We start from the raw sequence: 16,062 nt of genomic DNA on the forward strand, positions 1-16,062 counted from the left end.
ATTTAGTGGGTCTGGTGACGGCTCGATGCAGGACGTCATGCGTATGGCCCTGAGACAACTGCAGCTGGACGTCCCGCAACCGGAGGAGTCCACCCCTGGAAGTGCCTTCTTCAGGCACGGACTGACCCCTCCTTCCTTTTCTGTCCCTCCATCAGAGGAGTTCCTGAGGGAGTTGCATGGTTTCTGTTGGGACCCCAAAGCCTCTGCGCGACTCTCCGCAGATGGCCGAGTGTTGGCGGCTATGCATGAGCCGGCTGCAGCAGGCTTGGATCTCATGCTGGCAATAGAACCTGCTGTTGCCTCTCATCGTGTCACCAGAGGAAGCTCTGCGCAGTGATGTTCGGTGCCCACGAGCTCAGTGTCGCGTCACGGATGAATTCCTCTGCAGAGCCTATGCCGCCGGAGCGCGTGCTGGCCGCTTAGGCAAATCCTTGGCACACCTCATTCTTGCCCTCTCCGCGTCCCTTCAGAGGACAAGTGGTGCGACAGCAGCAATGGGCTTTAGTGATGCAGCGCTTCAGGCCTTTGCACTAATGACGAGGGAACTTAAGCGCGTGATGTCCTCCTTGGTCCAGGCTCGCCGACAGGTCTGGTTGGCGCAGTCAGCATTGACTGAGCCATGTTGTAGAACCCTCCATAATGTCCCAGTGGTGCCGGGGAGTTATTTGATTTGGCTGCCTTGGGAGCGCTGGAACGGACCGTCCAGGCACGACAGAGAAGGCAGCAACTTTTGAGCCTTAGCAGGGCAATGCCCCCTCCACCTCCTCGGCATCCAAGGCGCCCATCAGCTGACCCCAGCATGCAGTCACCGCCTGGGGGTCATAATCGGCTGGGTGGTCTTTACCCTTGTGTGGTTCAGCAAAGGCCTAGCAGGAGCTTTCGTAGGTCGGTCCACTGACCAGCTGGGCAGGCTCGGACCAGGGACTCTGGCCGCCGCCGCCCCCCCCCCCCCCCCCCCAATGGAGGGAGACGGTGATGCCATCAGGCCAACCGTCTGATATTTCTCCCACCAGCAGCTCAGTTACTGGGCTGCTCACGCCGTGGACCCATGAGTGGTTGCCACTCTGACCCATGGTTACCGGCTACAGTTCCGACGGCGGCCTCATATCTCACGCCAGGTCAAGATGACTGTAATCGCCGACCTGGTGAAAGCTCAAGCACTAGACCAGGAGCTTTCCGCCCTCCTGGCCAAGGGCGCAATAGAGGCAGTGGACCCTCTGCAACAACCCAGAAGCTATTACTTGACTTACTTCCTCGTGCAAAAGAGGACAGGCAGGTTTCGTCCCATTTTAGATCTGAGGGAACTCAACGAGTTCCTAAGGGTGCTGCTCTTCTACATGCTCATGACAGCAGAAGTCCTTCAAGCTGTCACGAGGGAAGAATGGTTCACGTCTGTAGACCTGAAGGATGCGTATTTTCATGTGCCTATTGCGGCAAAACATTGCCGCTTTCTCGGGTTTGCCTATCGGGGTCACCACTGGCAGTTCCTGGTACTCCCATTCGGGCTCTCTCTCTCTCCCCGAGGGTATTCACTTGGTGCGTGAAGGCAGCCCTCTCTCCTCTGCAGGCCTGCGGAGTGAAGGTTCTGCCGTACTTAGACGATTGGCTTCTCTGCGCCCCGTGTCAGGCCTGTGCCTTTCACGACACAAACCGCCTGCTTGCTCATGTGTCCCAGTTGGGCCTCAATGTCAACCTGGAGAAGAGCTGCCTGATCCCTTCCCAGACGATCACCTTTCTTGGGGTGGTTCTGGATTCATCTTCCATGAGAGCTCGCCCATCCGCTCAAAGGGTGGCCGTCATACTCCAGCTGGTCAGTCGGTTCAGGCTGGGCAGGCAGCTCCCCTATGCTCGCAGTGACGTGGTCATGTTTTCATGCCCTGACTTTATGGAGGGATGAAGATTTGTCCAGGGGTGTCCCCATGGGAGTGGTAGTGTGTCGCAGGGAAGTGGTCACGACAGATGCCAGCTCCATGGAATGGGGGGCTGTGTGGCAACGCAGAGCGGTTCAGGGCCGCTGGGGTCAAAGGGACCGCTCCAAGCATATAAATGTGCTGGAGCTGCGTGCAGTGCACTTGGCACTCAGGCACTTCCTGCCTCACCTCGTAGGGGGGCATGTTTTTGTTCGGTCAGACAACACCTCTGTTGTCTACCACATCAACCATCAGGGGGGCACCAGGTCAGCACAACTTCTGAGAGTGTCCAGAGATCTCCTGGAATGGGCCTCTCCTCGCCTGTCCACCCTGCGGGCAGCGTACTTACCAGGGCGACACAATCGGGTTGCAGATTTTCTCTCCCGCCAAGGGTCCGCTCCGGGAGAGTGGTCCATCCACAGCGACATAGTGCTGATGATCTGGGACCGTTTCGGTCAGGCAGCGATAGACCTGTTTGAGACTGAAGAGTCGACTCGGTGTCCCCTATGGTACTCTCTTACGGGAGCGTTGGGTGCGCTGGGCCAGGACGCATTAGCTCATCCTTGGCCAAGGGTCCTCCTATGAGCCTTTCCACCCCTTTCTCTAATTTGGCCAACCTTTCAGAGAGTCCTCGAGGAGGGCCACAGGATGCTGCTGGTGGCTCCGTATTGGCCAGCGCGACCATGGTTCCCACTGCTATGAAGTCTATGTCGGGGCGTCCCATGGTGTCTTCCGACCAGGAGGGCCTGGCTGTCTCAGTTGGGGGGACTGATATGGCATCCCAATCCTCAACGTCTTCGGCTGTGGGTGTGGCCACTGCAAGGCTAGGACAGCAGCTGACTGGAGTTTCGAGCCCCGTCAGACGCACCATCCTGGGCGCCAGAGCACCCTCTACTTGTCAGCAGTACGAAAACAGGTGGCGTCTGTTTTCCCAATGGTGTTCTGATCACAACGAGAATCCAGTCTCCTGTACAGTACCCACCATTCTGGAGTTTCTCCAGTCTCTCCTTGGTAAGGGTCACTCTCCTTCAACGCTTAAAGTTTATGTAACAGCAATATCATCTAATCACGCTGGCATTGATGGCTGTACGGTAGGGAGCCATAATCTAGTCTCTCTTTTTCTGCGTGGTGCCCCTAGGTCACACCCGCCGACAGCTCCACGAGCACCAGGTTGGGGCCTGCCCTTGGTTCTCGAAGCTCTGTGCCGCCCTCCTTTCGAGCCTCTGACGCAGGCGGACCTCAAGTGGCTTTCACGTAAGACGGCTTTTTGTTGGCTATTGCCTCAGCAAAGAGGGTCAGCGAGCTACATGCTCTCTCAGTCAGCCCCTCATGTCTCAGGTGGGACCCTGAGGGCTCTTGTGTTACCTTGTGGCCAAACACTGCATTTGTACCAAAGGTGTTATCTCACTCTCACTGTAACCAACCGTTGAGGCTGGCACGTTTTCAGCCTACGCCTGGTGAGGGGTCTGGATTATTGTGCCCAGTGAGGGCATTGGAGGGCATACGTTGCAGCTACTGCCGTGATGAGACATTCAGACCAGCTGTTTGTGTGTTATGGAGGCCCTAGGTTAGGCTGTCCTCTTTCCAAACAGCGCCTCTCCCACTGGATCGTGGATGTCATCTGCCACGCCTATGCTGCAGGGCCCAGCCCCCTGCTTGAAGGCACACTCTACCAGGAGCGTCTCCGCTTCCTGGGCTGCCCTGAGAGGGGTTCAGCTGGAAGCAATATGTGCTGCTGCATCATGGGCTTCCCCAAGCATGCTCACCAGATTTTACAGAGTGGCCACCCCTCATCCCCTGGGCCAGGTTCTTCTACAAGGGTCCTCTGGGCCTCCTCAGTGAGGTGTGTGTTTAGGATTCCTTGTGACATCGTTGGTATTAGTCATTCAGTGCTTTCAGCACCGCCCTCTGGTGGTCAGGAGGGATGAAATAGAACGAAAGTTACGTATGTAACTACGGTTCTATGAATCCCGGATGACCGCCAGAGCTTCTCTGTCACTCGGAATCCTTGCATTCCGCGAGAAGATTCTGTAGGAGCAGAGCTGCGGATGACGTCGGGCTATATAGCCTCTGATTGGTCACCCGTGTCACACTTGTGACTCCGCTGGTATTATTACTCGAACAGCGCATGCACGAAGGGAACATTCAGTGCTTTCAGCACTGCCCTCTGGCGGTCATCTGGGATTCATAGAACCGTAGTTACATACGTAACTTTCGTTTCTGGACAATGTTGTTGTTGTTTTTTTTATTGTTTCTTTGTTTTGTTTTTGTTTTTTCACGAGGAAAGCTGCTGAGTACTTTTTTTTCTGTAATAGCTTGTTTTTAAGTACCACTTTTGTTTCTTTGGTACTTTTTGTCAGTCGCCAACATTTTCCCCACATTAACAGGATTTCATCATGTTCACAGACTTGATACAGATGCTGGTGTCATTTTCTAATAAAAAGTCTTTCATTCTGCTTGTTGGTCTGTCTTCATTTTAAAGCCCAGCGTTTGCATCTGTTCTCATTAATTATAGGAATATGTACATTTGAATGGGCTTATAGTGTTGTTTATACTATTCTAATTGAGCCTTTTGAAGATAATAAAAAAGAATGCACTACTTGTAAATATTACATTTTAATACAGATGTTTACATTTTTGGATGAACTTCAGTCTTCTGTTGCAAAATGAAAGTGTTTATGGACTCTTTCATATTATGTTTTGGCACACGCATTCATGAGATAACTCATAATTGTGAGATAGTAATTCACATTTATAACTGATCTTGTTCTTCATTGGAGGCAGAAATAGGCTTCCACCTACAGTATACTGTATCAGCATGAGAAAGCTTTATTTGATATGATTTGATGACGTTAAAACTTTTGCTTTCCTTTAAAGTATATTCAAATCAACTATTGACTCGTATTTTAATGTAATTTTCAGGTTTCTGGGCTGTCGCTGAGAAACACGGAGTTTGAGCTCCCTCCAAAGATTTTCTATAGGGTTTAGGTCTGGAGACTGGCTAGGGCACTCCAGAACCTTGATATGCTTCTTACGGAGCCACTCCTTGGTTCTCCTGGCTGTGTGCTTTGGGTCATTGTCATGTTGGAAGACCCAGCCACGACCTATCTTCAATTATCTAACTGAGGGAAGGAGGTTGTTTCTCAACATCTCACAATACATGGCCCCCGTCATCCTCTCCTTAATACAGTGCAGTCGTCCTGTCCCATGTGCAGAAAAACACCCCCAAAGCATGATGCTTCCACCCCCATGCTTCACAGTAGGGATGGTGTTTTTGGGATGGTACTCCTCATTCTTCGTCCTCCAAACACAGCGAGTGGAATTAAGACCAAAAAGTTCTATTTTGGTCTCATCTGACCACAGAACTTTCTCCCATGACTCCTCTGGATCATCCAAATGGTCATGGTCAAACTTAAGATGAGCGTGGACGTGTGCTGATTTAAGCAGGGGAACCTTCCATGCTGTGCATCATTTTAAACTATGATGTCTTAGTGTATTACTACCCACATTAACCTTGGAAACAGTGGTGCCAGCTCTCTTCAGGTCATGGACCAGCTCCTCCCGTGTAGTTCTGGGCTGATTCCTCACCTTTCTTAGGATCATTGATACGCCACGAGGTGAGATCTTGCATGGAGCCCCAGTCCGAGGGAGATTGACAGTCATGTTTAGCTTCTTCCATTTTCTAATAATTGCTCCAACAGTTGATCTTCTTTCACCAAGCTGCTTGGCAATATATACACACACATATATATATACATATATATATATATATATATACACATGTATATATAAATTTAGCTTAAAGCTGCTTTCCTCCTCTCACCTCCAGTGTAGTGTTCTCCCAGCTCATTTCCCCTGCTGTGACTTACTGAACGAAAAAAATAAAAGATAAACTTTAGCTTCAGGCTGATTTGTGGTTTCATCTGCCAGCAGCTTGCAGTTGTTACAGCAATTACAATTCTTATCATTTCAGGAAGAGTTTCTTTAGTATAAACTCCACTCAGCCTCAACCAGGAGGGCCAGATGTATTTTCACTGGATCACTCTCGCATCACAGCACCCTGATGGCTTTTAAAAGCCCACCAGGAAGACTGACACGCACAAATCCATCCACTCAGACACTTTCCTGCTTCTTTCTGGGCTCCATTTACTGCCACGGGTAATACTTCCCACGACACGTTAGAGCCCGACCTCAAGAGTGATGGTTTTCATATGAACCAGGTGACAGAGTCTTTTACTGCTCTCATTACCTGAGAGAGATGTGTGCGCCATGCAGCCACCACTAATCAGGCTGGGTCAAAGGTGATCGGTGGTTTCAGCAGGGTTTTCTCCAAATGTCTTCTGGTCTGTTGAGCAGAGGACATAGACGTTATAAGGATCTGCAGAAACAGCCTGGATCATAAAGCTCAAATGTGCTCTGTGTTGCTGTTTTATACATTGCAGCAATTTCATATCCGCTTGTGTTTGGAAAGAAAAGTGCTGCAAATGGCTAAAATGTAATATTTTATTTGAGGTATTTGGATTTTAAGTTGATATAAGGCTCCGAGGATCAGGAGAAGAATGTTTTTTTTGTTTGTTCTGTTTCTGTTCCAAATTTCATTGGTCTTGAGTCAAATATCAGTATAAAAATGTATTTAAATCAACAAGGGGTCTCTAAAAATGGTCAACGCTTGCAACTGACTAATCAGTAAAACACTTATTATCTGTGAGGCGCTGAGCTCAACTTGTCCTGACTGCTTATATTTCTACATTTTAAGATATTTATAGTTAAAAAATATAAGTTAAGAATATAAAAACTTGGGTAGAAGTGAGCTGAAGCAATGGAACCAAAACAAATGCATCCTCACTTTTGAAAAATGAGAACAAGCATATTTAACAACAAAATGTCATATTTGTGTGTTTCTGTGACATAAAGCAGATGGTTGAATAGACGTAAAAATACGATGCAATCATTTGTTTTTAGTTTTAGGAAGAAAAAAAGAGGTGCTGAGATTTCACCTCGGTAAAGACAGAAAAGTCCAATGAAATTTATTTACATTTAAAAACATCTGTCGCTGGCCAAAGTGCTGCACATAATACAGATAGTGAGAAGACAGTACCAAAACAGGACACCATAAAAACATAGAAGAATAAAAAATAAAAACCCACCTAAAATAAGATAAAAACATCAAACCGGTAAAAGAGGTGGTGAGTAAATAAATAAATAAATACAAATCAACTCTCCTGCTGTATTAAAAGCCAGTGAGTACAGATGTGCTCTAAGATGAGACTTTAAAACACCAAGAGATGAAGCCAGTCTGAGGCCGCTGCTTCACAGTTTAGGAGCTACAGCTGAAAAGGAGATCTGGAGGGCACACAGGGCTGCAGGAGGTCAGACAGGAGCCTGTCCATCCATACGTCAACAATAAAACTTTAAATCAATCCTAAAACGAACAGAGAGCCAGTGAAGGGATGCAGCACCGGAGAGATCTGTTTATGCTTCTTTGTGTGTGTAAAAGATGAGCTGCAGCGTTCTGGACCAGCTGCAGATGTGAAACACCAGCCTGGCTTAGAGAGATGCAGTAGTCGAGTTGGAAGGAAACAAAAGCATGAAAAGTTCAAATCTTTACATTTTTATAACAGACATAATCTGTTTCTCAAAGTTAATATTAGACTCAAATATTAAATAAATATTAAAGCTTGTGTGGTTTGAAACATTGTACTGCCCACCCAGTCATAATCTATGCCAGTGAGTACACAGAGCACACCCCCAGTACTTTTACTATAATGGACTGACATCTGAAGATATATTTGGCTGCTGCAACATATGTAGTAGATGCACGCTTTATATTTCAAAACCAAAACTTCACAAAATGCACACCAAAAGGTCATGACTTGTGACTGATAATTTTATGCTTTTTATAAAATTCCAAACATTATTAATGCTTCATTATGTTCACTAGGCTTCACTGTGTCTTTTAGCTGAAACTTGGCACACTGTAACTGTGTGTATGTTTGTTTACTGAACACAGCAGCTTACTTTTTATTCAATTAAATACATTTTGAATGAGAATTGAGTTTTTGAAATCTTTCAATCTGGTTTTAAGCAATTGCACAGCTCCAAAACATCTTTAGTTAGGGTTTGTAATGACATTCTGTTAGTAAATTATTCTGGTCAGTTTGCAATACTTGTATTCCTGGACCTTACTGCTGCTTTTGAAACTGTTCACCACAGTATCCTTATATCACAATTAGAACACTGGGTTGGGATTACAGGTGCAGCATTAGAATGGTTCCATTCATACCTGACAGAAGTTTCTGTGTTAAGATTGGAAATTGTGTATCTGAGTAAGTGCTTCTTTCCTGTAGGGTCCCACGGGGCTCGATTCTTGGACCCCTTTTATTTTCACTTTATCTGCTCCCTTTGGAGTCTATCCTGAGGAAATATGGCCTTTCATTTCATTGTTATGCTGATGATTGTCAGATTTATCTGCCCTTAAAACCCAACAGTTCTTGCTTAAGCTCCAAGATGTCTTGATGACATCAAGGCATGGATGGCTTCCAATTTTTCAAGTTTTACTGATCAAAAAACTGAAGTCATTGTGTTTAGCCCTAGCTCTACCGCTGTCTCTGTTCCTGTAAATCTTGACTCTCTTCAGCCATATCTTAAGCAGTCTGTTACTAATCTCGGGATGGTTTTAAACTCTGACTTTAAGTTTAATAAACAAATCAACTCTGTTCTGCAATAAAGCTTCATCCAGTTAAGGCAGATAAATTCTGTTAAGTTTAAGTCCGTGTTGATCAGATCTGTCCTTGAAAGAAGAGTCCATGTATTTGTTACAACCCAGCTAGACTACTGTAACACGCTTTATGTTGGGGTCAGTCAAGGGTCCCTTTTACATCTCCAGCTTGTCCAAAATGCTGCAGCTCAGCTATTAACAGGAACTCATAGGTTTGAACACACCAGTTTTGTCCTCCCTTCACTGGCTCTCTGTATATACCAGAGTTGATCTTAAAATTCTCTTGTTGACCTTTAAATGCACTAATGGCCTTGAACCCTTATGTCTCTCTGTCCTTCTTCAACCATACATTCCTTCTGGGGCTCTGACATCATCTGACCAGCTGCTTTTGGTTGTACCAAAAACCAGGCTAAAGCTCAGAGGAGATGGGGCTTTTTCAGTCATGGGCCCTAAACTTTGGAACAATCTGCTCATCGACATTAGTCGGGCCACTTCACTCCCTGATTTTAAACGTCTCCTAAAAACACATCTGTATTCACTGACATTTAACACAGTTGATTTAATATTTCATTGTTTCTCATTGAGAAACGAGAGGAGCCATTTGAGGTGGCTCGGACATCTGGTTAGGGACACCTCCCTGGTGAGGTGTTCTGGACACGTCCCACCGGGAAGAGACCCAATGGAAGACCCAGGACTCATTATAGGGACTATGTTTCTCGGCTGGCCTGGGAACGCCTTGGGATTTCCCCTGGAGGAGCTGGCCCAGGTGGCTGGGGAGAGGGAAGTCTGGGCCTCCCTACTTGGCTGCTACCCCCGCAGCCCGACCCCGGATAAGTGGAAGAAAATGGATGGATGTTTCTCATTGTTTTTATGCTTTTATTTTTGTTGCTTTTAATTACATCTTGTTATTTTTTTTTACTGCCTTTATCTTATTGTTAAGCACTTTGGTAACAGCTGCTGTTTTAAATGTGCTTTATAAATAAATTTGTCTTGACTACTGTGAGGGTAAAACTGAAATTGTGGAAGAGTTCAACCATGAGAGAAACTCAGTGCAAGACTATAGAGCTGAGAAGACCTGATGATTCAAGTTGTTTTGCAGTGCACAGTATCTCTTTTCACTTTGTCATTTGGTTAAAAAAAAAAAACTTTCACCAGTCAGGCTTGTGTAATCAATGTGTTTTTTTCCGCCACCAGATGGCAGAATTGTTCTATAGTTGTTCTCTATTTAATAATCATGATTGTGATTTTGGTGAGATGTTTTTACTTAAAAAAATGCATGCTTGTTTGATTCTTCATGTTTTTCTAAGATGAAACCATATCACTCAGCCCCTCCACTAAAACACTATAACATGCTGTGGATATATTTCACCAATAAAAACCACTGTTAATCCACTCAGGCCGCAAACACAAGAGAAAGTCTTGCAGGGACACCAGAGAGCTTTTTCTTATTAGACAGCTGATGTTATCACTTTAGCTAACTGATGAAAGCCATTTGTGCTGCATTTTACTTCTCCAGAGCAAATCCATCTGCTTCAGGCTGGGTCAGTGTTTTATGTGGTTGGGAATGTTTCCCCAGACTAGGACTTAGCGGTGGACTAATTACACGACGGGCACACAGCCTCAGTAGCACACAGCTGCCACAGTCTTGTGTGACTGTATGTCATTAGTATTGGAAAAGAGCCTTTTACCACAAAGAGCTGTGGTCACTCTGAGCCTTTAAAACATGAAAGCACCTTTCTCGCTCGTCTGTAGGAGGAATTTGCAAAATATAAACAGCCTGTAAAATGGAAAACTACATCTAAGTCTGTTTGTTTTTCTGAATGGCAGCCAGATTCGGTCATTTTTCACTGAGATTTTTTTTTCCAATAACAGTGAGCAGTCCAAATAAAGGAGAAGGCCTATTTGATCCATCTGTTTTTAATGCGGCGTAGCAGTGGTTTCATGCTCAAGCTCTTATTTTGTAGGCGTAGTGAGAAACTGTGAAAGCATTTAGAGCATGCTGAGGTCTTGTTTAATTAATTTGAACCATGGGTTTTTCACTTGTGTCATGAGAATATGGCTTATCTGAAACAAATTTGGTCGGTCTACTCACTCAAGTGTGCTCACATGGTTTAAAGTATGAAATTACACGGTGGATCTGAACGCATGCATTTTGTTCAGACTGTATTATATGTTGACAAGACCACAATCATAGTGATAATTTTACAACAACAAAAATAAATACATTTTGGCATTAGCTAACAAGTTGTTTAAATCGTCAACAAAGTTGTCACTTTTTTATATTTCCAACCTTTTTTCTTTAGTTTCATTGTGTGAATGTTTATGAAGCATTCACACTATTGTGATCCAATTTTCCTTTTTAAATTTTTCGGCGCAATTCTCGTCTTGCAGTTTTCAAGCTATTCCAACAAATCATAAATCAAAACATTCAGCTCTTTCAGGAAAATCCTACTATGACTTTTGGTATTGGTGCAACTTTAGCTTTTTGAAATATTTAGCCTTTTCTGCCACTTTTTTTCCTCATAGAAAATGAACTGAGCTCATTTCACATCCTTCAAATCTTCAGATGTGTTTACAACCTTTTACTGCTCCTTTCACATTTTGTTCTAATTCAGCTTCTTTCAGCTTCCTTATGCAAATTTTTAAAAAAATAATCAGCTATTTGCAGCTAATTTCAGCTGTTTTTCTGCTGTTTTTTGCCTCTTTCAGATTCTTTTTGCTAACTACAACATATTTGTGCGTCTTCTAACTTATTTCTGATAAATTCATCTAGTGCTCCTTTCAGCTTATTTATGCAAGTTTCTGCTTTTTCTGCTATTTCAGCTACTATTTAAATTCAGCATTTTCAGCTAATTCCACATTTTCTGCAGTCGTTTCAACTTTTTTCAATCTAATTCAAGGAAAATGTGCTCTCTCCTTTTCCTTCTAGTAATTTAAGCTTCTTTTTGTATTTTTGCTACTTTTCAGCAGGTTTTTCTTTGTTGTTGTCGCTAAATTCAGTAATTTTTTTAGATAATTTCCACTTTTTGTGCTCATTTCTGCTTCTTTCAGCCAAATTAGGCAAACCTTTTCTTTCTGCTTTCTTATGCTAGTTTAATCTGGCTCTACTTTTTCAACTAACTTTTTAGTTAGTTTTAGCTGTTTTCAGATACGTTCAAGTTTTTCATGGTAATATCTGCTACTTTCAGCCTAATTAACTTCTTTCTGCTCATTTCAGCTTGTTATGCTCCTTTAAGCTTTTTTTCCTGCTAGTTTCAGTTTTTTTTTTTTGCTATTTCAGCGACTATTTAGCTTTTTACGCTAACTTAAGCTTTTACAGCTAATTCCACATTTTGTGAATTCATTTAAGCTCTTTTCACTTCCTTCTGATAGTTTAAGCTTCTTTTTGACTTCAGATTTTCAACTTTTTTTTGTTGCTAATTTCAGTTTTTTTAAGCTAATTTCCTAATCTTTGTGATAATTTCTGCTTATTTAAACTTAATTCAGCAAATATGTATTATTTCTGCTTTCTTCTGTTAATTTATGCTTCTTCCATTTCAGTTACATTTCAGCATGTTTTTTTTAAGCTAATTTCAGCTGTTTTTCAGCAAGTTCTTCTGCAATAAACATTCACACTGAATTTTCAGAGGAAATGCAATTGCTCTAGTTTTAGATGCCTCTAACTTCAGCTGTGCTTTGGTTAGGTTTACAAATCAAGACCAACACAGTTAGCGTTAGGTATTTAAAGTTAGTTAAGGTTAGGGAAATGTTTTACATTAAAGACGATAGTGCAGCAGATTTTTGATCTTGATGGTCAAACTCCCCCTGTGAAAAACAAAAAACTGGCAGAACAAACAAAGCCAGACTGAGAAATACACAAAAAGAGTAATTTTGTCCAAAACATTTGATTCTTTGTCTGTTTTATTCATTGTTGTGAGAACAAGTGAAAAAAACACTGGATTTACCAAAGATAATTAAGTCTCTAGTTCTGTTCTCTGTTGTTAAAATGAATCAGAAAAACTGCAAAAGTGCGATGAGACTCACCTCATCTAGTTTGAGGCCAAGTGCAAATGAGCCTTAGTGAAATACTTAAATGCTAATTTAATCTACAGGGACTCCACTACATCACACATCACCTTGGCACAAAATGGAGTTTCCTTTTGATGTAGGGCTGTGATGTAAAATGCTGTGAACTGGCAGCTCTGAATATCTAAACAGATAACCCTCATTAGGCAGAATACAGAGCTACAACACCTTTTCATGTCACCATAGTAAACAGCTTAATGTGTAGCTCTTTCATCTTCTTCTCCGCTGCGTCTCCACGCTGCTTTGATCCACGCCTGAGTGCCTGGGTACCATCTCACCTCATCACTGGAGATTTGCTTCTGCGCTCATTTGGATTTTTGGATAAACCATTTCTGAAAACCTCCACTCACTTGATAAAAACAGAATGGGGGCGTCTCTTAAAGTTTGACTTATTTAAAGACAGATGTTCGGCGCCATATCTAATGTTCTTTATGGAAGATTTGTTTGAATCAGACAAATCCAACTTTACAAGATATTGTGATACAAATGAGATGTTTCAACTCTAAGGAATTTAAGCTGCAAAATATGGAGGCACGAGAAGAACGCTTATTTGGATCATCTTTTTGAATGTCTGAACATTTTGTTATAATTTTGCTTTTTGAATGATGATGATTCATCACACAAATAAACCAGTTTAGTTAGTGGAAGCAAAACATGTTTTATTACTTATCCTGCAGAGGGCAGACTTGGTTGAGAAATAAGTGAATCAGAGCATTAAGCAAAAAAATGGAAATTGCAATCTCAGCCAGCAGCTAAAGTTCAGCTGTTCTGCATAAATTCCTGCAGCCTTTTTATGCTGTTCTTGTTGCTGTGTTTTAATTACGCCTCCAAAATGACGACAAAGATGAATCAACACCACATTGACCTTTTGAGAACAAATCAACAGTGTCAAGTGCAACAAAAATGTGCATTTTCACCTTAAAGTCAGTTTACCACAGATTTTACACAAACCCTACAATTGGGCAGGAGATGTGCAGAAGGTGTTTCCAGCTGTTTGAATTAAAATAAGGGAGAGTCTGCACAATCCTGACTTATGGCAGAGAAACCTTGTGTTTCGAAATGAAAAATAAAAATAAAGGCAGAGTCTAAACAATTTAAAATAATGTGATTTAGATAGATTCATCAAAGTCAGAGTAACAGCAGAAATGTTTTGTAGAAAGAAACTATGTTATAATGCATTCTGACAACAGCCTCAGAGCACGGTGGTAGAAAGCTCATGATTTGGGATTGCGTTGGTCTGTCAAAAGTGAAACTCGTTCATTTCCCTCTGAACTCTGTATAGAGGTGCACCGCCCAAGATAAACTAAAGCAACTGCACGTGCTAGTTGTCAAACATGTAAAAAATTATTTTATTTTAAATTATAAAAGACGTACAGTTTTTTCAGAGATGCGATGTATTTAATTTAAGAATCAGCATCTATATTTATGAGAAACTCCAACGTGCAGGCAGTGGGATAGTTCAGATGATATCTCATTAGGAGGCCTGAACCATGACCGTTCCTCCTCCAACTGTGCTGTCAGTCAGTTCCGGGCTGAGTAATTTCTCCTGACCTCGACGTGCCACAATGTTGCCCTCAGTGCTCAAACTATCCATGTTGCTTGTTGACAGCTGCTCCCCTCAGGAGCTGCTCAGGGTCGGCCTGATGCTGACCTCCTGCCAGTCTGCTGAAGGAGAGCAGGAGATCGGTTCGGACTGGGAGGAGAGAGGGCGAAGACAACAACAGTAACAAGGAGGAACTGTGGGGTTCGACACAACAAATGAAAGATTTAAGTTGAGAGGTTGTTTTCCAGATATTTATCACCTGCTATGAAAGATGAAAGGGTTGATAATGTATTTCATTTGTTAGTCTTTTGTGTAAGCAAAATATTTGATGAACTAGTGGAGGGATTTTGATGAAACGCTGAGAAAGCAGTCACTGGATGTAACCAATTAAAATATGGAGTCAACCCAATTCCAGATGGCCGCTACAGCTTTTGTTCTGCCCTTCCACAACTAAGTGAAAATTTATCAGGTTCCTGGATCAACAAAAGGCCTTAGTCTGAGAAACATGCATCCTTTTTCTTCTCTCAACCAATCAGAATAGAGGGTGGGATTTCTAATCGTTTAAATGTTCTTAAGTCGTTCCATTACCGTTTGCTGTAAAGCGATTCAAGCACGAAAATGTGGAAGCAACCGGTTATCATAGTTAGGATGAAAACCTTGTTGCGGTACCATCTGCATCAGCTTTAACTAAAAAGCCTCCTGTGCTGGTTGCCGAAGGTCCATCTACCTTCATCAGCTTTGTCTGAAGGAACATCTACTGAAGATGCTTCAACTTTGACGACCTTGGATAAATAGCACACAACCTTCATGACCAGGTCTCTCTTGTAAATGAGTCTTTGTGGCTCACTGGGACTAACCTGTTTAAATAAAGGTTGGATGAATGGCAAAGAACACTGCTCTAGTCTGTAGTACCCCTGTATGATCTACCAGTACCCTGACCAAGCTGCAGATGCTCCCTGGAGAACCACGTTTTACCTGCTAGAATGCAGCGACCTCCACATGACTTTCTGCACCAGGAGTGGTTTTGAGAACCCTACGGATTCAGTGGCATGGGGGATACGTGTTCATCTACGAGAGAAGTGAGCCCAGTCTGTATCAGCTGGATGAAGATGAGAAACTGAGGCCTTTAACTCCAGTAGGGCTAAATTACAATGACTGGGCAGTTCTCAAACTGGTGATACCACATAATACTTACACCACCAAATCTGTCCTAAGCCAGGAAGAAAATGAAAGCTCACCGATAATTGCAAAATGAGTCAAAAGGGAACTTATTCCATCTCAAGCGGAAATTTTTTGGAGTAAACGCTTCTCTCCAAAGCAGTCTGGCAGAATAAAGAAAGCCTAAACCCTTGGTTTGTTCCTGCTATCCAACGACTGATTGTTTTCCACAACATACGACCAGAAGAATCAGATTTCAGGTCTCTCTTGTAAATTACTTCCCGAGGCTCAATGGGATTAACCCATGTAAATAAAGGTTGAATAAAAAAAAAGAAGATGCTGGAGTGAAGATCGTTGCTCTAACACTTTTGCACAAACTGAAATTGGAAAAACAGATTTACACGAGTAAAAAAGCACGAGTGATATGCAGCTGAAACAGCTTGATGCCATAGCAGAGTCCTTCAAGTTCTTTGAGAATTTTATCTTTTAAATTTCCTGCCATAAGTTTTTCTTAGTTTACAATTGTTTTTTTTTCTATTGCATTTTTTGAAAAAGTATAAACTTAGTGGGATTCTTTATTACTTCCCTATCAAATGTTATAAAAATGAAGGTAGTGGGTTTTTTTTCCATTAAAATTATATATATCTTCAGTTTCTATTGGATTTTTT

The sequence above is a fragment of the Nematolebias whitei genome, chromosome 10 (assembly GCF_014905685.2).
Source record: "Nematolebias whitei isolate Nwh7 chromosome 10, NemWhi1, whole genome shotgun sequence".
NCBI lineage: Eukaryota > Metazoa > Chordata > Actinopteri > Cyprinodontiformes > Rivulidae > Nematolebias > Nematolebias whitei.